Source organism: Odocoileus virginianus, chromosome 2 (assembly GCF_023699985.2).
Source record: "Odocoileus virginianus isolate 20LAN1187 ecotype Illinois chromosome 2, Ovbor_1.2, whole genome shotgun sequence".
In the NCBI taxonomy this organism is placed as follows: domain Eukaryota; kingdom Metazoa; phylum Chordata; class Mammalia; order Artiodactyla; family Cervidae; genus Odocoileus; species Odocoileus virginianus.
This window is the reverse complement of record NC_069675.1, coordinates 21,971,156-21,996,536: the sequence shown is the minus strand read 5'-3', so window position 1 is coordinate 21,996,536 and position 25,381 is coordinate 21,971,156. Positions and strand designations below refer to the sequence as shown.

At 37.8% G+C, this 25,381-nt stretch overlaps 1 protein-coding gene across 7 annotated transcripts in view; it reads left to right on the top strand.

Moving 5' to 3' along the window:
* The first annotated feature begins 22,242 nt into the window (after positions 1–22,242).
* Positions 22,243–25,381, top strand: part of SLC8A1 (solute carrier family 8 member A1) — a 455,708-nt gene continuing 452,569 nt past the window's right edge. For 5 of the 7 annotated variants that reach the window (XM_070477360.1, XM_070477343.1, XM_070477353.1 and 2 more), the window contains exon 1: positions 22,435–22,507. The gene's annotated coding sequence lies outside the window, so the exon portion shown is untranslated. Of the gene's footprint in view, positions 22,508–25,381 lie in introns of all 7 variants that reach the window. The other 2 variants (XM_070477313.1, XM_070477302.1) reach the window with 2 other exon arrangements.

The window sequence follows — 25,381 nt, the reverse complement described above, 5'->3', positions numbered from 1 at the left end:
ATATAAAATTAACACACCAAAGTCCCTTGCATTCCTATACACTAACAGTGAGAAAACAGAAAGAGAAATTAAGGAAACAATACCATTCACCATTGCAACAAAAAGAATAAAATACTTAGGAGTATATCTACCTAAAGAAATGAAAGATCATATATAGAAAACTATAAAACACTGATGAAAGAAATCAAAGAGGACACAAATAGATGGAGAAATATACTGTGTTCATGGATTGGAAGACTCAATATTGTGAAAATGGCTATACTACCCAAAGCAATCTATAGATTCAATGCAATCCTTATCAAGTTGGTATCAAGAATACCAACGGTATTCTTCACAGAACTAGAACAAAAACTTCACAATTTGTATGGAAATACAAAAAACCTCCAATAGCCAAAGCGATCTTGAGAAAGAAGAATGGAACTGGAGGAATCAACCTGCCTGATTTCAGGCTCTACTACAAAGCCACAGTCTTCAAGACAGTATGGTACTGGCACAAAGACAGAAATATAGATCAATGGGACAGAATTGAAAGCCCAGAGATAAATCCACGTACCTATGGACACCTTATCTTCGACAAAGGAGACAAGGATATACAATGGAAAAAAGACAACCTCTTTAACAAGTGGTGCTGGGAAAACTGGTCAACCACTTGTAAAAGAATGAAACTAGAACACTTTCTAACACCATACAAAAAAATAAACTCAAAATGGATTAAAGATCTAAATGTAAGACCAGAAACTATAAAACTCCTAGAGGAGAACATAGGCAAAACACTCTCTGACATAAATCACAGCCAGATCCTCTATGACCCACCTCCCAGAATATTGAGAATAAAAGCAAAAATACACAAATGGGACCTAATTAAACTTAAAAGCTCTTGCACAACAAAGGAAACTATAAGCAAGGTGAAAAGACAGCCTTCAGAATGGGAGAAAATAATAGCAAATGAAGAAACAGACAAAGGATTAATCTCAAAAATATATAAGCAGCTCCTGCAGCTCAATTCCAGAAAAATAAATGACCCAATCAAAAAATGGGCCAAAGACCTAAAGAGACATTTCTCCAAAGAAGACATACAGATGGCTAACAAACACATGAAAAGATGCTCAACATCACTCATTATCAGAGAAATGCAAATCAGTGAGGTACCATTACATGCCAGTCAGGATGGCTGCTATCCAAAAGTCTACAAGCAATAAATGCTGGAGAGGGTGTGGAGAAAAGGGAACCCTCTTACACTGTTGGTGGGAATGCAAACTAGTATAGCCACTATGGAAAACAGTGTGGAGATTCCTTAAAAAACTGGAAATAGAACTGCCATATGACCCAGCAATACCACTTCTGGGCATACATATGAGGAAACTAGATCTGAAAGAGACACATGCACCCCAATGTTCATCGTAGCACTGTTTATAATAGCCAGGACATGGAAGCAACCTAGATGCCCATCAGCAGGTGAATAGATAAGGAAGCTATGGTACATATACACCGTGGAATATTACTCAGCCATTAAAAAGAAGTCATTTGAATCAATTCTAATGAGGTAGATGAAACTGGAGCCCATTATACAGAGTGAAGTAAGCCAGAAAGATAAAGACCAATACAGTATAGTAACACATATATATATGGAATTTTAAAAGATGGTAATGATAACCGTATATGCAAGACAGAAAAAGAGACACAGATGTATAGAACAGACTTTGGGACTCTGTGGGAGAAGGTGAGGGTGGGATGTTCTGAGAGAATAGCACTGAAACAAGTATACTATCAAGGGTGAAACAGATCACCAGCCCAGGTTGGATGCATGAGACAAGTGCTCAGAGCTGGTGCACTGGGAAGACCCAGAGGGATGGGATGGTGAGGGAGGCGGGAGCAGGGATTGGGATGGGGAACACATGTAAATCCATGGCTGATTCATGTCAATGTATAGCAAAAACCACTACAATATTGTAAAGTAATTAGCCTCCAACTAATAAAAATAAATGAAAAAAAATTTCGTGGCTGAAGTCACCAACTGCAGTGATTTCTTTCAGTGTGTGTCAAATTTTCTTAAAATAAATACCCTAATTTATAGGATGATGTATAGAAGTCCTAGCCCCAGCCAATGGATAATTACAATTCACTGCTGTTTAGTTCAACCAAATTTTCAGTATTCAGATAATACTTTAGTGTTATTGTCACAGAATCAAATTCGTGTCTTGATGATGTAATGATAGAGCTCATAGGAAATAACTGAATGAGGTGATGTATGTTGTTTTCATAATATTACAGTAGAATAGGGAGAGTAGTTTTCATTTTGGGATCTAGTGCTCAAATTTACTCTTATTTTCCATGTAGCTTTAGCAAGCAGTTTTATCTCTTTAATCCTGAATCTCACCATACAAAAAGAGACTAATTACCAGCTCTGCCTATCTAAGAAGATAGTGACATATATCAGGCAAAATGCTTGGTGGTAAGATCACTTTGCAAGTTCTACAACCTATATATACACACACAGGTTAATTAAATTTATGTTGACATATTATTTAATAATAAGCTTAAGGGGAAAAAATGCAAGGCTTTGCCTTTTTTGACTAGAGGCCATAAAAGCAATATTAATAGAATTCATGTTCATCACAACAATTTGGAACAGTATTTTGCAAACCAAAACAACTTTTTTAAAGGGTTCACTTCAATGTGCTAAGCTTTATATTGTGAAACTTCAAAGAAATAATTTTCTTTTAAGTATATATCTCCATAAACTATTTCTTCTCTAAGACCACATGAAACAACACTAAAAAAAGCTGTAGTTGCAACACCATCTTTGATACAACCGAGTGTGGACATAATTAATATTGTGTACAAATATAATCTCAAAATACTGGCTCATGAGCTCACTGATTAATTGTTCTGAAAATGATAGGGTATGTTTCCTTTAGGCAAAACCATCAGGAAATTTTTTAATTGTCCTTTAATAGAAATCATACAGTATTTTTAGTCTAGAGAAAACAGAGTCTGTGGGAACCACCTTCTTCCACCCATGTCTTGGCAATGGGAACTAGTATCCCAGATCAAGACTATTTACTGATCCCCATGGCAACGATGTGCTTTATCTTGCATCAATCCTCATATCATAAGGACACAACAGTTCTTTAACATGGCATCTTAACCTTAAAATAGCAATCTTGATGTGAAATATAAGTGCCTTAAATAGAAAAAAAATTTGTATAAAATGTTGCTGCAATACTAGAAATTCTCAAGTAGCCTCTTCAGCAGATTTTCACTTTTGGAAAAAATCCTCTACCATTTCTGAGTAGAGATACTGAGCCTTTCAAAGAAATGATTGAGTTAAAGTTATGCCTTGAAATTTGTTATTTGGCAGCATATTAAATGTAGTGTAACATTGTGGGGGCTTTGAATGGTGTCCTTCATACCACATGTGGCAACACTCTATGGAGATGTTGCCTAGGTGCATGAGTTGCCTTGGTTTAGGGATCATTACTCTCTTATTTCCCAGGTTTGCAACAAAAATTAAATCCCTAAAAACTTCATCTACAGTGAGGCTTGATCATTTTCCAGGTTGCTAGATGTATTAAAGCATACTGGCTAAGATTCCAAATAACACCACCAGAAGATTGAATTATACATGTAAATCACTTTAGGGTCTTCAGTAGAAAAATGCTATATGAATATCAACTAGTGGTATTATTATTTTATCTTATGGTCAAACCTGGCACTTTTTAAACCTACAGGGTCACACACACGTTTTAACAAAATGAGTGTTCCATTAGAACGTACTTCCATACAACTACATTATAATTTTTGTTTGAGAGAGTGTAGGTGGTGGTACAGATATTCTACTTCCCTTTGACAGCTTCCCCTCTGATTTTTCAAATGCATTAACACTCAGGAGGTAAAACTGAAATACTTTTTATGTTTCAGAACCATTCTTTTTTAAGATTGCAAATGATTTTTAAATCAAGGTCGAATGAGCTGCAACTAGATGTGTCATTCATTGATATTTTTTAGTAGAGGTTTAACATTTCTATGCATTTTAACACCCTCTTTTGGTAATGAAAGCATTGAGAACCAACTCTCTCAGTTCTCTCTTAAAAGCCTGCTGTTCTTTCTCATTTTTCAAGTGTTTCATGAACAAAAAAGTAACTTGGCATTGTCATTGAGAGGAGTGTTTCAATACTCTGGGTCCACTGATTGTGCTCTGAGTCATTCGGCTCTGCCCTTTGCATTATAAAGGCAACCAGATGAAAAAGAGTGTTGTACATCTAGGCAAGGTCACAACAGTTCCAACAAGTGGAAAATCTGCCCAGGCTCCAGCTTGCCTCCCCAGGTTCTAAAATAGTACCCTTTTTTCCTACTGAAATTGTCTAGTGAAAGTGCTGGTTGGGAAGGATTGGGCAAAGAAAGTAAATGACTTTTAATCTCACTGAAGTAAAGGAATTCATCTTATCCATATTCATATTCCATGTGGTAACTGGCCCAATCAGTGCCTTACATAATTATAAGAACCAAAAAAGGAACAGGGTAAAATTTCTGAATCATCAAATAGGTTTTTTCTGTAATATAAACAGGAGGAGGGTTTTTATTTTTTTTAAAATTATAATAAGAAAACCCTAAAAGAAAGCAGAAAGCATAAATTTGGGGAATATGGCTTTCATAGGTATGTATTTGTATTTGTCTGTCTCTGTCTATGATATGTGGATATGATACATGGAGTATGACTATAAAGTAATGAGGCTTAAAAAACACATATTTTGGACAATATCTCTATGTTGCAGTGAACTTTAATTTAAATAAAGTATGCTAAAGTGCTTTGCAAACTCCTAAAGTGGTATTCAAATAGAAAATGTTGCAATTTTAGATTGTTCAAAAACAAATAATTAATTGAGCAATTCATATGGTCTATTGCAATAAAATTGTAACCTTGGTACAAACCAGGAAGAATGAAATGACTTGGCTCAAAGCTATATAACTACAGAAAAGGGAGAACAACTAATATAAAATTTAATGGCAAAGCCTATTAAAGACCATTTAATGATGAAGCATTCTTACCTGTCCAATACACAATTTGACTTTGGAATATATTGCTTCTTTTATCTGAAAGAGCCATTTTTATCATTATAATTCCAAGTCATGACAGCTCAGAAATTGTCATTAATAAGAAGAATAAACTGAAGAACTTTATTCCTCCTCCACAGACAGGATTGAATGCAGCAGTATGAACACAGTAGCAGAAAAAGAAGGAAAACAAGATACAGTCTCAATAACTTCATACCTGGAGTCATGATTGATTGTGTACTTATTCCCAGCTGCCACCACTCAGTCTCACAGCTGGACAACACCTCTCCTTTAAAATAAACCTTCAGTTCTTGATGGCTCCATGTCAGGTTGCTGCCATTGCCAGCTGTCTCTTGATCAGAGCACACTGCTTTAAGACTTGCCTCTTTAGGTCCTGAGAGCAACTGCACAAACACAGGAATACTTGGAAGCATTTGTGACACTTACCTGTCTTTTTGACCCTGTAACAAATTAAAAACACATCACATTGACTAATGCTGTCACTGAAGAGCTATGGTTTCCATCTTGGGCTTCTATGGTAGCTCAGTGATGAAGGATCTGCCTGCAACACAGGAGATGTGGGTCCAATCCGCATGAAGATCCCCTGGGGTAGGAAATGGCATCCCACTCCAGTATTCTTGCCTGGGAAATCCCATAGACAGAGGAGCGTGGTGGGCGAAAGTCCACGGGGTCACAAAGAGTGGGATACAACTGACTAGGAAACAACAACAGTTTCTATTTATCTATATCTGTGGATAAGACATTTGTTTTTTCAGCCAAAGATTTTCTCCCTCCGCTGTGGTTAAAATTTTACATGCAGTAAGAAAAGACAAAGAAAAGTAGAGTGATTTACTTGAACTTGTTTCATTTAGAAAGTGGTCTCATTAAAGTAACTTGTAGATAGTTCTTACATACCTTAATGTAAGTGCTGGTTTGGAAAAATATACATCTTCATGTAAGCTCTGTGCATTTTTCTAAACACTTGTCTGTGACTTTTTCCTGAGTTAACAAATAGCTTAGATGACACATATAATAATCGATAGACTTAGATGGCTCTGATGAGGCTCTGGGCATGGATAGATCCTAAGAAAAGTTTTGTAACCTGAAATTTTTGCGAAGTCTCTTCACTTTTTCTTTGGGACCAATGGCCAGGTGTGTTTAAAGAAATGCTTTCCTACCTTTTCAGCCCCATCATCACACTCACTTACCCCAAGTTAGTATCAGCCTCACTGGATTTAATCTGGTCCCAGCTAACTTGACAGGATGCCCTCTCATTCATCACTGCCTTTAAATCACCCTCCTTGCAAAAAAAAAAAAAAAGTATATATATATAATATATTGTATATATATTACATATATTGTGTGCATACCAAGTCATTTCAGTTGTGTCCAACTCTGTGACCCTATGGACTGTAGCCCTCTGTCCATGGGATTCTCCAGACAAGAATACTGGAGTGGGTTGCCATGCCTTCCTCCAGGGGATCTTCCTGAACAAGGGATCAAACCTGTGTCTTATGTCTCCTCCATTGACAGGTGAGTTCTTTACAAGTGCCACCTTGGAATGTGTGTATACATATATGTATGTATACATATATGTATGTATGTGTATGTATATACGTGTATGTATATACATACACATACACACACATACATACATATATATTCCCTGGGGCCCAACTATGCTACTGAGAGAGAATGTAATAAGTCATTCTCTGCTCAGTTGTCAAACAACTCTAGTCAAAATACCTTGAAATTGCTTACCCTAATTTTAGTTCATCTCTTCAAGCTCTGCCTGCTATAACTCAAAAAAACCTATGTCCAAAAAAACCCACATCTTCATTGTACTTTATTTTAGCATTAATATTGCTGCCTGTTCTGCAGAGATAAGCCCATAGACATAATCATGCTTAATGAGGCTGTCTATATAGGAATTTAGAAGACTTTAAGTGATACACTATTATAATTAGTAAAGCTTTTTAACCACTGATTTTTAATAGTATCTGGTGAAAAATAATCTTAATAATAGCAAAATCTGAGTGAACTAAGAGAAGTATACTTAATATTTCTTTACAAAATTATTTATTTCTTTAGGAAGTCATTTATTTAAGAACAGAACACTATGTTAGGTATTACAGATTACAAAGTACATAATGGGCTCAAATTCTGAAGTAAGGAAGATTCTAATCCACTTTGAAAGGAGAATCTACAGTCCCAATAGACAGCAAGAAATAATTGAATACTGTTTTGTTTTCCTTATTTTTTAAATGAAATACAGAACTAAATTGTCTAATAATTATAATGTTCTACCACAACCACGGGTTTCCCTAGTAGCTCAGACAGTAAAGTATCTGCCTGCAATGCAGGAGACCTGAGTTCAAACCCCTGGGTCAGGAAGATCCTCTAGAGAAGGAAATGGCAACTCACTCCAGTATTCCTGCCTGGAGATTCGTCATGCACAGAAGAGCCTCGTGTACTACAGTCCATAGGGTCGCAAAGAGTCAGACACAATTGAGCGACCCACACACACACACCACCACCATGGAGGGGACGTCCTTGTGTATCACATGAAGGCAGAGAGTATCATTGGGCACCTATGGTGGGCTAGACACCTCGGCACCCCGAAGGAACTTGAGATGACTTCAGGCTTTTTATTCTTTTGTTTGGGGGCTCATAAGTAGAATCTTTGCACTGTTCACTCAAGAAGGCTTTCTTATCTCTCCTTGCTATTCTCTGGAGTTCTGCCTCCAGTTGGGTATATCTTACCCTTTCTCCTTTGCCTTATGCTTCTCTTCTTCTCTCAGCTTATTTGTAAGCCCTCCTCAGGCAGCCAGTTTGCCTTCTTGCATTTCTTTTTCTTAAGGATGGTTTTGGTCACTACCTCCTCTACAATGTTATGAACCTCCATCCATAGTTCTTCAGGCACTTTGTCTACCAGATCTCGTCCCTTGAATCTGTTTATCACCTCCACTGTATACTCATAAGGGATTTATTTGATTTAGATCATAACTGAATGGCCTAGTGGTTTTCCCTACTTTCTTCAACTTGAGCCTGAAGTGTGCAATACAAAGCTGATGATCTGAGCCAGTCAGCTCTAGGTCTTGATCTTGCTGACTGCATAGAGCTTCTGCATCTTTGGCTTCAAAGAAAATAATCAACCTGATTACAGTACTGACTACCTGGTGATATCAATGTGTAGAGTCATCTCTTGTGTTATTGGAAAAGGGTATTTGCTATGATCAGTGCGTTCTCCTGGCAAACTCTGTTAGCCTTTGCCCTGCTTTATTTTGTGTTCCAGGGCCATACTTGCCAGTTACTCCAGGTATTTCTTGACTTCCTACTGAAGTGAACGATGCAAAGAAATAGAGAAAAATGATAGAATTAGAAAAACTAGAGATCTCTTTAAGAAAACTGGAGTTACCAAGGGAATAGTTCATGCAAAGATAGGCACAATAAAGAACAAAAATGGCAAGGACCTAACAGAAGTAAAGGAGATTAAGAAAACATGGCAAGAACACACAGAACTGTACAAAAAATTTCTTAATGACCCAGATAACCACGATTGTGTGGTCACTCACCTAGAGCCAGACATCTTAGAGTGTGAAGTCAAGTGGGCCAAGGGAAGCACTACTGCAAACAAAGCTAGTGGAGGTGATGGGATTCCAACTGAGCTATTTCAAATCCTAAAAGAATATGCTGTTAAAGGGCTGGATTCAATATGCCAGCACATTTGGAAAACTCACCAGTGGCCACAGGACTGAAAAAGGTCAGTTTTCATTCCAATCCCTAAGAAAGGCAATGCCAAAGAATCCTCAAAGTAAAGTACAATTGCACTCATTTCACATGCTAGTAAAATCGTGCTCAAAATCCTTCAAGATAGGCTTCAGCAGTACGTGAACTGAGAACTTCCAGATGTACAAGCTGGACTTAGAAAAGGCAGAGGAATCAGAGATTAAATTGCCAACATCCGTTGGATCATAGAAAAAGCAAGGGAATTCCAAAAAACCATCTGCTTCTGCTTCATTGACTACTTTAAAGCCTTTGACTGTGTTGATCACAACAAACTGTAGAATATTCCTAAAGAGATGGGAATACCAGACCACCTTACAAGCCTCCTGAGAAACCTGTATGCAGGACAAGAAGCAACAGTTAGAACTGGACATGGAAAAACAGACTGGTTCAAAATTGGGAAAGGAGTATGCCAAGCCTGTATATAATCACCCTGTTTATTTAACTTATATGCAGAGTACATCATATGAAATGATGGGCTGGATGATTCACAAGCTGGAATCAAGATTGCTGGGAGAAATATCAACAATCTCAGATATGCAGATGATACCACTTTAATGGCAGAAAGTGAAGGGGAACTAAAAAACCTTTGGATGAAAGAGGAGAGTGAAAAAGCTGGCTAAAATTGAACATTCAAAAAAACAAAGATCATGGCATCTGATCCTATCACTTCATGGCAAATAGATGAGGAAAAAGTGGAAACTGATAGATTTCATTTTCTTGGGCTCCAAAATCAATGGGGACAGTGACTGGAACCACAAAATTAAGAGACGCTTACTCCTTGGGAGAATAGCTGTAACAAACCTAGACAGTGTATTAAAAAGAAGAGACATCACTTTGCCAACAAAGGTCCATATAGTCAAAGCCATGGTTTTTCCAGGAGTCATGAATGGATGTGATAGTTGGACCATAAAGAAGGCTGAACCCAAAGAATTTATGCTTTCAAACTGTGGTGCTGGAGAAGACTCTAGACAGACCTTGACAGCAAGGAGATCAAACCAGTCAATCCTAAAGGAAATCAACCCTGAATATCTGTTGGAAAAACTGTTGCTGAAGCTGCAATATTTTGACTACCTGTCAGAAAGTGCCAACTCATTGGAAAAGACCCTGATGCTGGGAAAGATTGAGGCAGGAGAAGGAGGTGGCAGAGGACAAGATGGTTAGATGACATCACTGACTCAATGGACATGAGTTTGAGCAAACTCTGGAAGAAAGTGAAGGGACAGGGAAGGCTGGCATGCTGCAGTTCATGGGGTCACAAAGAGTTGGACATGACTTAGTGACTGACCTACAACAACAAGTAGAACCTTGAACAATAACCTGGCAGATAACAACAAAATGTTTCTTTTAAATCATAGGACATGAGTTTGGAAAGAAGAGGAGGCAAGAGGGTCTGTCATTTGCAAATGGCACAGAACAGGAAAATCAAGCCCTGCAAAAAGAGCAAAAATGAAATGGATTTACCCAAGATCATCTTTTTGGATACTGTCTGCTCAGTTAGAGTCAAATTCCCAATAACAACTTCAAATCACCAAATCATGTAATCTGAAATACCAAGATGTATAACACAAATAATCAAAGGTTTTAACAATAAATACAGCAAGTAAATTTAATATGCCTGTTGTATAGGGCTATTAGAATTATTTAAGAGACCTCTTAGATGCTATCTATTATGTTAAATACAATGATTCTGCTTTCCAATGCTCAGGCAGAATTTACAAAGCCAGAAATCATATTAGCATAGCAGATCAATTTTCAAGCCAGCTGAAGCCCCAGAACTTCATTCTGATTTACAGTATTGGGTTAGCTTCAGGTGGGCTGCAAAGTGATTCAGTTACGCATGTTCTAAGTTGCTTCAGTCATGTCCGACTCTCTGTGACCCCATAGACTGTAGCCCTCTAGTCTCCTCTGACCACGGCTCTCCAGGTAAGAATAACAGAGTGGGTGGCAATGCCCTCCTCCAGTGTATCTTCCTGACCCGGGGATTGAACCCATGCTTCTTACCTCTACTTGCATTGGCAGGTGTGTTCTTTACCACTTGTGCCACCTGGGAAGCCTATCCATATACCTATACTCATTCTTTTTCAAATTCTTTTCTCATATTGCTTATCACAGACAACTGAATATAGTTCCCTGTGCTAAACAATGGGTCCCTGTTGGCTATCTCTTTTAAATACAGTGTGTATATGTTAGCTCCAATCTCAGCAATTTCAACAATGCCATAACTCCTCCATTCAACACATTCAAAATCAAAATGCTGATAAGCTTGCCACTTGAGGGGTTTTGGGTTCCACTATCCCCTACAATCACCCTAAGAATTAGCCAAAGTGGACCCCTCACAACTAGCCAAACATTCTATACCATGTTGCTTCTCAGCTATTACCCCAACACTTCTGTCTGCCTGATACCCCTGCCTTCTCACCATTATTCACTCATGGTCTCAGGAAAACATGTACTTGGTATGTGATTTATGCTTGTCTCAGTCCTATCCCTGCTTCAGAGTGAGGAGTATAGGGCTTCCCTTGTGGCTCAGTAGTAAAAAAATCCACATGTTCAATCCTTGGTCTGGGAAAATGCCACATACCATGGAGCAACTAAGCCCATGCACCACATTGAGCCTGTTCTCTAGAGCCTGGATCCACAGCTACTAAGCCCATGCATTGCAACTACTGAAACCCACACAGCCTTGAGCCCATGCTCCACAACAAGAGAAGCCACGGCAACAAGAAGCCCTCGCACCACAACTAGAGAGTAGCCCCCACTTGCCACAGCCAAAGAAGAGCCAGTTCAGGAAAAAAGACCCAGCACAGCCACAAAGTCCCAGCACAGCCAAAAACAAATAAATAAATTTTTTTTTTAAAAAGTGAGGATTATAATTCAAAGCCAGGCAATTATTCCATGAAATCTTTCTTTATTCTTTGAATTGAGAATAATTTATTCATCAGTCCATTTAGCCCCTTATTCAGTTATATATTGTATTGAACACCTATTGTATGATAAGTTTTAATGATGCAAGTAAAAATGAAATCTATTGTCTGACTATATGAAACTTAAAGCCTAACTGAAAAGCTAACCAACAAAATAATGATTACACTACGGTGGAAATTGAGTGGAATGTCGAGTGGAATGTCAGGGTTGTACAAAGTATGCCTAATATGCCTCAAAAACCTAAACAGTAGAGGAAGAATCTTCTCTCCAGAGAAGAGAACAGTTGATCTGAACTTTGAAATTCAAGGAGTTAGCTAAATAAAGAAGAGAATGAATGATAGTTTAGGCAAAAGACATGCAGGAAAATAGCATGTGAGGAAAACCAAGTTATGCAATTGGCCAGGATGCACTTGTACACAAAGTCATTTATAATGAAATGAGAGAAATTTTGATGGTGAGTGAACAGAGAAGTAATTAAGATGTGAACAAGTGACTCTCAGAACATTTTCAAAACTAAGAAATTTATATTTTATCCTGAAAGTTTAGGATAAGTATTGAAAAATGCTGAACAGGGAATGTCAAGTTAAGAATTTGGCTTTAAATAGTGCCATCATCCACCCAAAACTTAAGCCAGAAATCTAAGAGGCAAACATGCTACAACACTTCCATTTATAATGAGAAGGAGCCAATTCATCAGAGATGTATAATAATTATAAGGATAAATTGGCAAACATTTAGCTAGCTTGACCAAGAAGAAAAGAGACTCAAGACATTAAGAGGGGACATTATTACTAATCTTCAGTTCAGTTCAATTGCTCAGTCATGTCCAACTCTTTGTGACCCCATGAACTGCAGCACGCCAGGCCTTCCTGTCCATCACCAACTCCCAGAGTCCACCCAAACCCATGTCCATTGAGTCAGTGATGCCATCCAACCATCTCATCCTGTCGCCCCCTCCTCCTGCCCTCAATCTTTCCCAGCATCAGGGTCTTTTCAAATGAGTCAGCTCTTCACATCAGGTGGCCAAAGTATTGGAGTTTCAGCTTCAACATCAGTCCTTCCCAGGACTGATCTCCTTTAGGATGGACTGGTTGGAGAGTAGGAGAGTCCAAGGGACTCTCAAGAGTCTTCTCCAACACCACAGTTCAAAAGCACCAATTCTTTGGCACTCAGTTTTCCTTACAGTCCAAATGTCACATGCATATATGACCATTGGAAAAACCATAGCCTTGACTAGACAGACCTTTGTTGGCAAAGTAATGTCTCTGCTGTTTAATATGATGTCTAGGTTGTTCATAACTTTTCTTCCAAGGAACAAGTATCTTTTAATTTCATGGCTGCAATCATCATCTGCAGTGATTTTGGAGCCCAGAAAAGTAAAGTCAGCCACTGTTTCCACTGTTTCCCCATCTATTTCCCATGAAGTGATGGGACCAGATGCCATGATCTTAGTTTTCTGACTGCTGAGCTTTAAGCCAACTTTTCCACTCTCCTCTTTCACTTTCATCAAGAGGCTCTTTAGGTCTTCTTCAATTTCTGCCATAAGGGTGGTGCCATCTGCATATCTCAGATTATTGATATTTCTCCCAGCAATCTTGATTCCAGTTTGTGCTTCATCCAGCCTGGCATTTCACATGATTTACTCTACATATAAGTTAAATAAGCAAGGTGATCATATACAGCCTTGACGTACTCCTTTCCCTGATTCAGAACCACTCTATTGTTGCATGTCCAGTTCTAACTGTTGCTTCTTGACCTGCATACAGATTTCTCAGGAAACAGGTCAGGTAGTCTGATATTCCCATTTCTTTTAGAATTTTCCACAGTTTGTTGTAATCCGCACAGTCAAAGGCTTTGGTGTAGTCAATAAAGCAGAAGTAGATGTTTTTCTGGAACTCTCTTGCTTTGTTGAGAGCAACGACATTTCAAACGGATGTTGGCAATTTGATCTCTGCTTCCTGTGCCTTTTCTAAATCCAGCCTGAACATCTGAAAAGTTCATGGTTCATGTATTGTTGAAGGCTGGCTTGAAGAATTTTGAGTATTACTTTACTAGCATGTGAGATGAGTGCAAATTGTGTGGTAGTTTGAGCATTCTTTGGCATTGCCTTTCTTTGGGATTGGAATGAAAACTGACCTTTTCCATTCCTGTGGCCACTGCTGAGTTTTCCTAATTTGCTGGCATATTGAGTGCAGTACTTTCACCTCATCATTTTCCAGGATTACTGATCTTACAGGTATAAAAATGATTGAAAGGACTATTATAAACTATTGTATGCCAATGAATTGATAACTTAGATAAAATGACTAATTCCTCAAAAGACTAATTTAAGAAACTAATTTTTAAAAAATAGATAATCTGAGTAAAATTATAACAAGTGTAGAGATCAAATTAGTTCTCAAAAAAAAATTACCTGTAAAGAAAATAAATGTCCAGGTGGCTTCATTTTCAGTTTGAAAATGAAAGAAAGAAGACAATTCCTTCCACAATAGCAGCAATTAGAATAAAATATTTAGAAATAAATTTATCCAAAAAGTGTAAAACATACTCTGAAAACTAAAAAACATTGCTAAAAAATTCACAAAGATCTAAATAAATGAAAGCCTTCCATGTTTATGGATCAGAAGATTGAATACTATTAAGATGGCAGTACTCTCAAAGCTGACCTACAGATTTAACACAATTCCTATTAGAAATTCAGTTGACTACATTATAAAAACTGACAGTCTGATTCTGAAATTCATACTGAATTGAAAGAAACACATAATAGGGCTTCCCAGTGGCTCAGATGGTAAAGAAACACATAACAGTCAAAATAATTATGAAAAAAGGAAGAAAAAGTAGGAGAACTCACTCCTAATTTCAAAACTTACTACAATATAATGTAATGAAAACAGTGTCTTATTGGAACAAAAATAGACATATAGATCAACAGGAAAAAGTTGAGACTCCAGAAATAAATCTAAATACAAATCTAAATAAATACATCTAAGGTCAACTGGATGGCATCACCAACTCGATGGGCATGAGTTTGAGTAAACTCCAGGAGTTTGTGATGGACAGGGAGCCCTGGTGTGCTGCAATTCATGGGGTCGCAAAGAGTCAGACATGACTGAGCGTCTGAACTGAACTGAACTGAAGGTCAACTGACAACCAACAGGATTCAGTGAGAAAAGTATGCTCAACAAATGGTGCTGGGACAAATGGACATCAATTTACAAAAGAATGAAGTCCGTTTCATACAGAAAAGTTAACTCAAAATGGATTAAATACCTAAACATAAGAACTAAAACTATAAAACTCTTAGATGAAAGCATAGGCAGTAAACTTCATGCCTTCAGATTTGGCAAAAGATTCTTAGCCGTGATAACAAAAGTGTGAGCAACAAAAGAAAAAATAAATTGGTCTTCATCAATATTTAAAACTTGTGTCCCCTAGAGTGCCCCTTTTACTTACTTTTACAAGAAAGTAGAACAAACAAACAAAAACATCACCACAAAATGCAAGAAAATATTTGCAAATCATGTAGCTGATAAATTTGTACCTGGAATATATAATGGACATTTACACCTAAATTATAAAAAGACCACCCAATAAAGAAATGGGCAAAAAATCCAAACAGGCATATCTTCAAGGAAGATATGCAAATAACCAGCAAGTACAGGAAAAACTGCTAAGCATCATTAGTCATCAGTGAATGCAAATCAAAACCACAGTGAGATATTATTCTGCAAACACTAGCATAGCTAGAATAAGAAAGTTAGAGAACAAAAAATGTAACAATTGTATGGAGATATTGAACCCTCATACACAGCTAGCAAGAATATAAAATGCTACAACTGCTTTAGAAAACAATCTGACAGTTCCTCAAATGATGAAACATAGAATTACCATGCATGCGTGTTTGCTAGGTTGCTTCAGTTGTGTCCAACTCTTTGAGACCCTATGAACCATAGCCTGCCAGACTCCTCTGTCCATGGGATTCTCCAGGTGAGAATACTGTGGTGGGTTGCCATGCCCTCCTCCAGGGGATCTTCCTGATCCAGGGTTTGAATCTGCATTTCTTACATCTCCTGCATTCGCAGGTGGGTTCTTTACCACTAGCAACACCTTGGAAGAGAATTACCATAAAACCTAGCAATTACATTCCTGAGTATACATCCAAGAGAAATTACAACATGTTGATATAAAAAGTTTTACACAAATATTTATAGCAGGATCATTCATAATAGCCAACAGGTATAAAACATTGAGATGTTCATTAACAGATGAATGGATAAGCAATATAGGGTATATCTACACAATGAAATATTACTCAGTCAAAAAGAGAAATAAAGTACTAATTTATGCTACAAATGGATGAACGTTGAAAACATGCTAAATGAAGGAAGCCAGTCACAAAAGACAATGCATTAAAGTCCCGATAATTGAGACAAAAAGTTGATTACTGGTTCCTTAGAGCTGGGGAAGATGGAAGGACAGGAATGAGATGAAAGTGTTAAAAAATTGATTGTGGTGATAGTTGCACATATCTGCAAATACAGTAAAAACCATTGGGTTGTACACTGGCTCAGTGAATGATCTGGCATGTGAATATCCCAATAAATGTGTGTATAAGAGAAGTTGGACATTATGCTGAGAAAGCTTAATCACTGTGTCAGTGGTGATGCTGGAAACAAGTCAGGAAAATCTATTTAGAAGAAACAATGTTTGAAGTGGTTCTTCAAGGATAAGTAAGAACTGTGTTCAATTGCTTTAACTTATTGCTCATCTTGAAAGATAGACTGGATTTGCTAATAATTTGCCTTGAAACTTTTGAAAACTTGCTATGTGCCTTAACAAGACTGTCATAAAAGATTTCCTCTATGTCCTCAGACAAAAGAAGAAAATATTATAATCACCAAAAATTGGCTATTTCTGCTCTTTTTAAACATTACAATCCTCATCTCCTTTAATACTACTAATTTGTGTCAGACATCCATTCTATTTTTTTTCCCAATTATTTTTATTAGTTGGAGGCTAATTACTTTACAATATTGTAGTGGTTTTTGCCATACATTGACATGAATCAGCCATGGATTTACATGTGTTCCCCATCCTGATCCCCCCTCCCGCCTCCCTCCCTATCCCATCCCTCTGGGTCTTCCCAGTGCACCAGGCCTGAGCATGCATCCAACCTGGGCTGGTGATCTGTTTCACACTTGATAATATACACGTTTTGATGCTGTTCTCTTAGATCATCCCACCCTCACCTTCTCCCACAGAGTCCAAAAGTCTGTTCTATACATCTGTGTCTCTTTTTCTGTCTTGCATATACGGTTATCGTTACCATCTTTCTAAATTCCATATATATGTGTTAGTATACTGTATTGGTCTTTATCTTTCTGGCTTACTTCACTCTGTATAATGGGCTCCAGTTTCATCCACCTCGTTAGAACTGATTCAAATGAATTCTTTTTAATGGCTGAGTAATATTCCATTGTGTATATGTACCACAGTTTTCTTATCCATTCGTATGCTGATGGGCATCTAGGTTGCTTCCATGTCCTGGCAATTATAAACAGTGCTGTGATGAACATTGGGGTGCACGTGTCTCTTTCAGATCTAGTTTCCTCAGTGTGTATGCCCAGGAGTGGGATTGCTGGGTCATATGGCAGTTCTATTTCCAGTTTTTTAAGGAATCTCCACACTGTTTTCCATAGTGGCTGTACTAGTTTGCATTCCCACCAACAGTGTAAGAGGGTTCCCTTTTCTTCACACCCTCTCCAGCATTTATTGCTTGTAGACTTTTGGATAGCAGCCATCCTGACTGGCATGTAATGGTACCTCACTGATTTGCATTTCTCTGATAATGAGTGATGTTGATCATTTTTTCATGTGTTTGTTAGCCATCTGTATGTCTTCTTTGGAGAAATGTCTCTTTAGTTCTTTGGCTCATTTTTTGATTGGGTCATTTATTTTTCTGGAATTGAGCTGCAGGAGTTGCTTGTATATTTTTGAGATTAATCCTTTGTCTGTTTCTTCATTTGCTATTATTTTCTCCTGTTCTGAAGGCTGTCTTTTCACCTTGCTTATAGTTTCCTTTGTTGTACAAAAGCTTTTAAGTTTCATTAGGTCCCATTTGTTTATTTTTGCTTTTATTTCCAATATTCTGGGAGGTGGATCATAGTGGATCCTGCTGTGATTTATGTCAGAGAGTATTTTGCCTATGTTCTCCTCTAGGAATTTTATAGTTTCTGGTCTTACATTTAGATCTTTAATCCATTTTGAGTTTATTTTTGTGTATGGTGTTAGAAGGTGTTCTAGTTTCATTCTTTTACAAGTGGTTGACCAGTTTTCCCAGCACCACTTGTTAAAGAGGTCAGACATCCATTCTAAATGATTTGTTGTTAACATTGTGGCATGCTGCTTTAGGTAACTGAAAACATTAGATAATTTGCCCAGATAAACCAAAACAATGTTGATATTTTTTGACACTCTGTTTTTCTGTCTTCTTTGAGTTGGCAGACACTATCCAGATGGTCAGTGAGGTTATTTGAGATTCTCTCTTTTTTTTTTTTGGCTATGCAGTGTCTTCACTGTAGCGTGTAGGATCTAGTTCCCTGACCAAGGGTTGAACCCTGGCCCCCTGCATTGGGAGCATGGAGTCTTAACCACTGGACTAATAGTGAAGTCCCTATTTGAGATTCTTATACCTTAAACAGCAGGGGGGGGCTGCCAGGCTAATAATCACTGCTGCTGCTGCTGCTGCTAAGTCACTTCAGTCGTGTCCGACTCTGTGCGACCCCATAGACGGCAGCCCACCGGGCTCCACCGTCCCTGGGATTCTCCAGGCAAGAACACTGGAGTAGGTTGCCATTTCCTTCTCCACTAGTTGAGAGTTAATTATCATCTGTCCACTTTTCACTCACATATCAATGCATGTAATTATTCAGCAAACTTGTCAAGTTACTGTAGAAGAGACACTGCATTGGATGTTGGAAATACAAGAACAAATAATATGGTGCCCCTGTCTTCCAGGAGCTTACAGTCTAATGGTCAAGGGTGAAGAGATCAGAAGACACTAGTGTATGCCATATGTGCCTTGGAATACCTGGTAGTGAGGTCTGGAAAGACTTCAGAAAGGAAGAGACACTGAGCTGAATCTTAAAAGCCTGAGGATACCTTCATCAGGCAGACAAAGGTAGAGCATGTGCATGAATGTGCCTACTTTGGGGGGAAGGTACAGAACTTTCCTTTGAAAGAAACAGGCTGTGCAAACTATCCCATAGTGAAAGAGCATGCCCATATGCACTTCTCTGTGGAGTTAGACAAATTTTTTTATGCCAATACATTAAATCCTGACTTCCTCATTTGCAAGTGTCATGAAGACCAATTTAACCTCTTTCTCTGAAAGTATAATAAGACTTGAACCTCCTTAACAAGAGAATCTTTCCTTATATACATATCCCAAGGCAACTTTCAGCATTGAGGAAAATCTCCCCAGCCAAGAGTACTGATTACCCAAGCTAAGCAGGAAGCTGGCCCACTTCCACAGCAAACTTCATCAAGAACATGCCAACTCAGTTTGGCCAACCCAAAACGGGCAAATGCATTTTGGAATACACAAGCTTCTCATACCTTGGATGTTGCTAAAAATTCCAAGAGGTCTTAAGTTAAGCCTATCAAAGTGTCTGTGAGTTCTTTGAACAGAGCAGTTTCCCAGGCCCTGGTATACATAGTCATTGTGGGTCCTAATGTAGTAACTGCTCTGAATATTAACTAAACAATGCCAAACACATTAATTCATAGGATACTTCTAGGGTGAAAAGGTCAAGAGTTTTCTTGAGAAACTAACAGAGGAAGAATCAGAACTTTGTGATATGACCAATGTCACAAAGCTAGTAAGTAACAGAGTCAGGACCAGAGCATTGTCTTTTCATTTGAATCCTGAGTTGATCATCTAGAATCTGTCTTGTATTCATTATGGTTTTCTTTTTTTCCACTGATAAGAGGTGGACAGCTTGAGATTGCTACAGCGACTCAAGATTGCTGGCCAGAACTGACATTCTTTTGTCTGTCTGCTTCACCTTCCTTGCTTTCCAGGCCTTTGTCCCTCTGCTTGTCCCCTCCTGGTCACCAAATGGCAGCTTCAGTCTCAGGCCTTGAATTTGCTCTCTCAGAAGGAATGAGATGGAAGGAGTAAAAGGACAAGATGGGTAAAAGCTGAACCTGTCCCTTTTTATTTTTTAATTGGAGGGTACAATATAATGTTGGTTTCTACCACACATCAACATGAGTCAGCCATAGGCATACATACGTCCCTTTCCTTCTTGAAACTCCATCCCACCACCCACTCAATCCCACTCTACTAGATTGTCACAGAGCACCCATTTGAGCTTCCTGTGTCCTACAGCAAATTCCCACAGACTATCTATTTTACATATGGTAGTGTATATGTTTCTACATTACACTTTCCATTCATCCCACCCTCTCTTTCCCCTACTGTGTCACAAGTCTGTTCTCTGTGTCTGTGTCCCCACTTCTGCCCTGCAAATAGTGAGCCTGTCTCTTTTTAACAGATTTTTTTAAAAAAACCTTTTCTGAAGTCTCACCAAAGGACTCCTGTTTACCCCTGCTTGGCTAAAACAGTGTTACATGGTCATCCCTAGCAGCAATGGATGAGAAAAGAAGAGCTTTGCTTTTGAATTTCTACAGTAGAAAAAGGCAAGGGAAGAGAGGGTGCTGAATAACTCCTGGGAAAGGTCATTTTTACCATGCCCATCATTGGTCAGCTTGTTAAATATCAATCTTAATTTTCATTAGGTATTATTATTATATAGAATATATATTATTATATAGATACTAGGTAATTGATTATTATGCAATCTATATAATTTGTTATATAAACGTATAAAGAAAAACTTGTATATAAATATATGAAATATATATATGCAGTATTTATACACATATACTTATTTATATATATGCAATTGCTAGTAGGGTAGGAGAGGGAGATTAGAATTTCAGAATATTTTGAACAAAAAACAACTTTGCCTCTTATTGTTCTGACCTTTGTGTTATTACACAGAGATTACTAAAACCTAGGAGTGCTCTAACTTGCCATAAATATATCAGTTAGGTATCCTTCTCTTTTCTTCTATAGAAATATTAAAACCTACACAAGATAGAGAAGGTAATAATGAACTCTAGTCACAGGTTGATAGGTGTACCTATAGGCTATCTGCAAATATGATCATTTTGTTAGTCATGTTTTGTCTGCTCCTCCCTTTTTCTTCAGGAATATTTTCAGCAAACTCATTTCAATATACTAAAATGAATTATGCCTGTGTGTCTCAAATTTCTTTTTTCTAACGAGAGACTCTAAGGAGTTTTAACACGATTTTGAAAAAGTTAACCAATGGGAAAATGTTATTTGAAATGTCTCTTTCTCTCTCCATATTTTGACCTCTTATTACATAAGTAACAACAAATTGAGAAAAGAGAGAGGCAGATAAACATCTGAAAAGCTAGATTTCAAAAGAACTGGGCATCCTAAGGGAGTATGCATCACCTCTCTACCACACAGAGCAGCATTTGTCCCCCTTGTCCCCCCACCACTTAAAATGTATATCACAGTTATGTATCCTTTAAAGTACCACTGAAGTTAACAAATGTAATAATTAGTATTCTATTCAGGTTTATATTCTTCAACATTAAAGAAAAAAATGTTTCCTGAATCTCAAACCATATGCTAGATGGTCACTTCTTTGGAACTGCCTCAATTATCCTAAGTGAGAAACAATTCCAATAAGAACCTGGCCTTTCCTTGTCTTATTAGAGATTTTGATTACTTTGACCTGCTGCTGCTACCTTATCCTTAAAGACAGGGGTCCTCAACCTCTAGGATCTAATGCCTGATGATCTGAGCTGGAGTTGATGTAATAATAATAGAAATAAAGTGCACAATAAATGTAATGCACATCCTGAAATCATTCCTCCCCACAATCCCCACCCCACCAATCCCAGTCCGTGGAAAAATTGTCTTCCATAAAACTGGTCCCTGGTGCCAGAAAGGCTGGGGGCTGCTTCTTTAAGACAAACTACACGGAGTATTAACAACTATCCCTGGTTAAAGAAATACCTTATGTATTTATTCATCCCCAAACAATGTTATCCATTGTTCAGACAGCCATTCATTTCCTAACACTTTTTGGGTCCCATATCTGTTTCTTATCACTGAAATCTTTAAGGATGAAAACCCTGGTAAGGAATTGTAATCACATCTCTCTTTTCACAAAGCTTAGGAAACCCACATCCTGAAAACTCTATGTGAGAATCGGGTTAAAAATTGGTTGTTCTCTAACCATCCAGAGAGTAAAAATGTAGAGAGTAAAAATGCCAATCTGAACGTGTGTTTGTGAAAAGGCATAGTGGCAGGATGGCAGGGTGGGAAATGGGCCTGGCTGGAAGGATCTCTATATGTGTATTTTTATCACCCATGTGTTGGATGAAGCGGAGAGCTGCCAGATAGCTTCTTTTCGACAGCTTGGAGTTACTGTTGGGAACAGATCCATGTATGGAAGCGAAAGCCGAAAGGCACAGATAAGCAGAGATCCAGCTATGCAAACCATGTTTAGAGACACTTAAACGACAAGCATCCCAGGTTCTTTCTTTCTGGTAAATTTGGAGAAGCCATCACCCCGGGTCTTTTTTCACATCCAGCCCATGCGGACTGATCGGCCAGGCTCAACCAGAGGTAGGTGCAGGGCTTTTGTGATGAAATGTTTCTAAAGGGTCATTTGTGAATATTCCCTCCCAAGCTCTTGAGGTCCCTTAAGGGAAGCTGCCAAATAATATTTTGAAAAAAAGAAAGATTTGGTTTGGGGCTGGTGACTAAGAGGTGTTTAACAGTTCTGCCTTCACAAGACAGGGCAGCTTGGTTACAGAGGGAAAGTGGCAGCAAAAAACTGCTCCCAACTAGAATTCTTTTCTCTGGGGTCACTTACTGTTTGGATTTCTGTGGATACGAATCTCCCTCAATATTGCCAGCACCTTGGAAATGGGCTCCAGATTCCCGTGGGTTCCGATACTGTGTATTTTAGGGGAGGGAGGTAAGCTTTGCCTTCTTCCTTGCTTGCTCGTCGGAATCCAGCATAAGCTCACATGTGTGGCTAGTTCTTCCTTAGACCTAGGAAGAGCTGCTTGTAAATGACATTATTATTTTTGGCAGCTGAAGTCATTTTTGCAGTGTTTCTCAGTAGATGGGAGGTTGATTACATACCGTTCAGAGATTCTTGGGTTGTTTTCACAAACATGGGGTCTTGCGCAAGTTGAAATTGCTGCAACCAGCTGTAAGCGCTAGACTCTGAGTGCCTCCAACGTTTCTCTCTCTGTTGTTAATGACTGAAAACTAAGGAGCTTGAGGGGAAAGCTATGTGATGAAAATTTTGCCATCAGTGATGTACATTGTGGCAGAATCACAAAAGCTAGATGTCTTGGGGTCCAAAGTAAAAGCAAGAATATGAAGACAAGAACAGTGTCAGAATCACTATGACTTTAGTTTCCAGGATGCTGGTTAACTGAGCCAAAGCTTATCAGATGCATGTTGAAATGCTACTCCAGCTAATTACCAAATGGTAATCATTAGATCATTAAGCATTTCTTTTAAAAGTGTCAGCAAAATCTATGAACTTCTGCAAAACACAAACGTGGAAGCAGGGGATTGCAGCTCATAACTATAAAATGTCTGTGTGTTTTCAAGATTGAATTAAAAGCATTTTTACACAAGATAATGGAATTTAAATTCAAATTTTCCCTCATTGAGAATATTGTGTCTATATTCCATGGAAGATTTGAACCAACTCTTCATTTAAGTATGTTTTTAATCTTAAGATAGAACATGAGAAGGAAAAAAGAAAAAGAAAAACTGAGTGTGATTTTTCCTTCTCTGATGACATTTATGATGCGTAAAATGATTAATAACAAATGTTAAGAAAATAATAAAAACAGCTTGTAATACTGACCAAGGAGATGGTCTTTGGATAAATTACATATCTGGGGAAAGGATATAGGCAAAGTGACTTAAATTGTGTGGTGGGTTTCTTCAAGTTGTGGATGTTCTCTAAGACCAAAAAATCTGACAGGGAAAGAAAAAAACAAGGTTTTATTTCCATAAGAATATGTTATCATTACTAAAATAATTATCATTCTAAATTTTCATCAAATTACTCCTTTTTATGTCTAGTCTATTTAAACTGACAGCATGTTATATTAACAACACATTCAAACTAACCCTTTCTACATCTCTAAAATAAGCTATTTTACTTTATCTAAAAATACTAATATTCTATATCTGCAGGCGAGAGAGAGAAGGAGAGAGAATAAACTATGCCTTCTCTTTTTAAACTAACAGAGCTAACTAAACTGTCATAACTTCAGCTAAAGTGGAACAGGCCTTCAAAAGGATGGAGTTAAAATAATTAAACACTTCATACCAGCCAGCTTTCCAAAAGAAAGAGCACAGCAAGAGTTTTGGCAATTTTCAATATATAAAAGCTTAATATAAATTATGTGACTAGTGTTTGTGATTGGATGCAATGCATATAAGACATCTACTGTTTCTCATTTGCTTATTGCCAAGTGCATTTCAAGTGTGTACCCCTCGTGAGAAATGTCTGTTCCTGTTTTTCTTTAGTAAACAAATTTATGAAGTATAAGTAATAAAAAATTACTTACTGCTATTTTTATATATAGTATGTAATCTATGAAAAAAAAATTGACCATAAACTACTTGCCCTTTTGACTTATGACTTCTTAAGCATTTGGTGATGACTGTATGTGTTAGAAAATCTTGAGCTCATATTTTTAGAAGAAAATTGGAAGTGTTGATGATCTTATGTGAAAAAAAATATGACTTGAATGCTCTATGCTATAGTTAGCTGAGGTAGAAGCAAATTCACAGAGGCCAAGAATGATAGAAAAGTTGAATTTTGTCCTGAAAGCATAGAGCACAGATTAAAGGTGTCTGTCTGTGAAGGGCCAGACCAGATAGCTCTTGAGCCTGGCTGCTACAAAGGGAGCAGGAGGAACAGATGTTTTTAGGGTCTTTGATGTGAACAATATCCCTGAAAATGTTTGGGGAGAATTTGTATGAAAGTGAGAGTAGAGATTCACCTTTCCAGAGACATGGAAAATGGTGACCCAGAGGAAAGGCCATTAATTTTCAAGGAAATGAGAATGATTACTCTAAGGAAAAGAGAATCTATTGGGAACTTCAAATAAAATAGAAATTTCTCTAATGAGTAAAACTGGACATTCCATGGCAGATAATTATTAAAGTATCTTTAAGATATAAAAAGTATCAATTTGAAAGTATCAGTTCTTTGGCGCTCAGACTTCTTTATGATCCAACTTTCACATTCATACATGACTACTGGAAAAACCATAACTTTGACTGTACAGACCTTTGTCAGCAAAGTGATGTCTTTGCTGTTTAATACACTGTCTTGGTTTTTCATAGCTTTTCTTCCAAGGAGTAAGCACCTTTTAATTTCATGGCTGCTTTTGAACTGTGGTGTTGGAGAAGACTCTTGAGAGTCCCTTGGACAGTAAGAAGACCAAACCAGTCAAC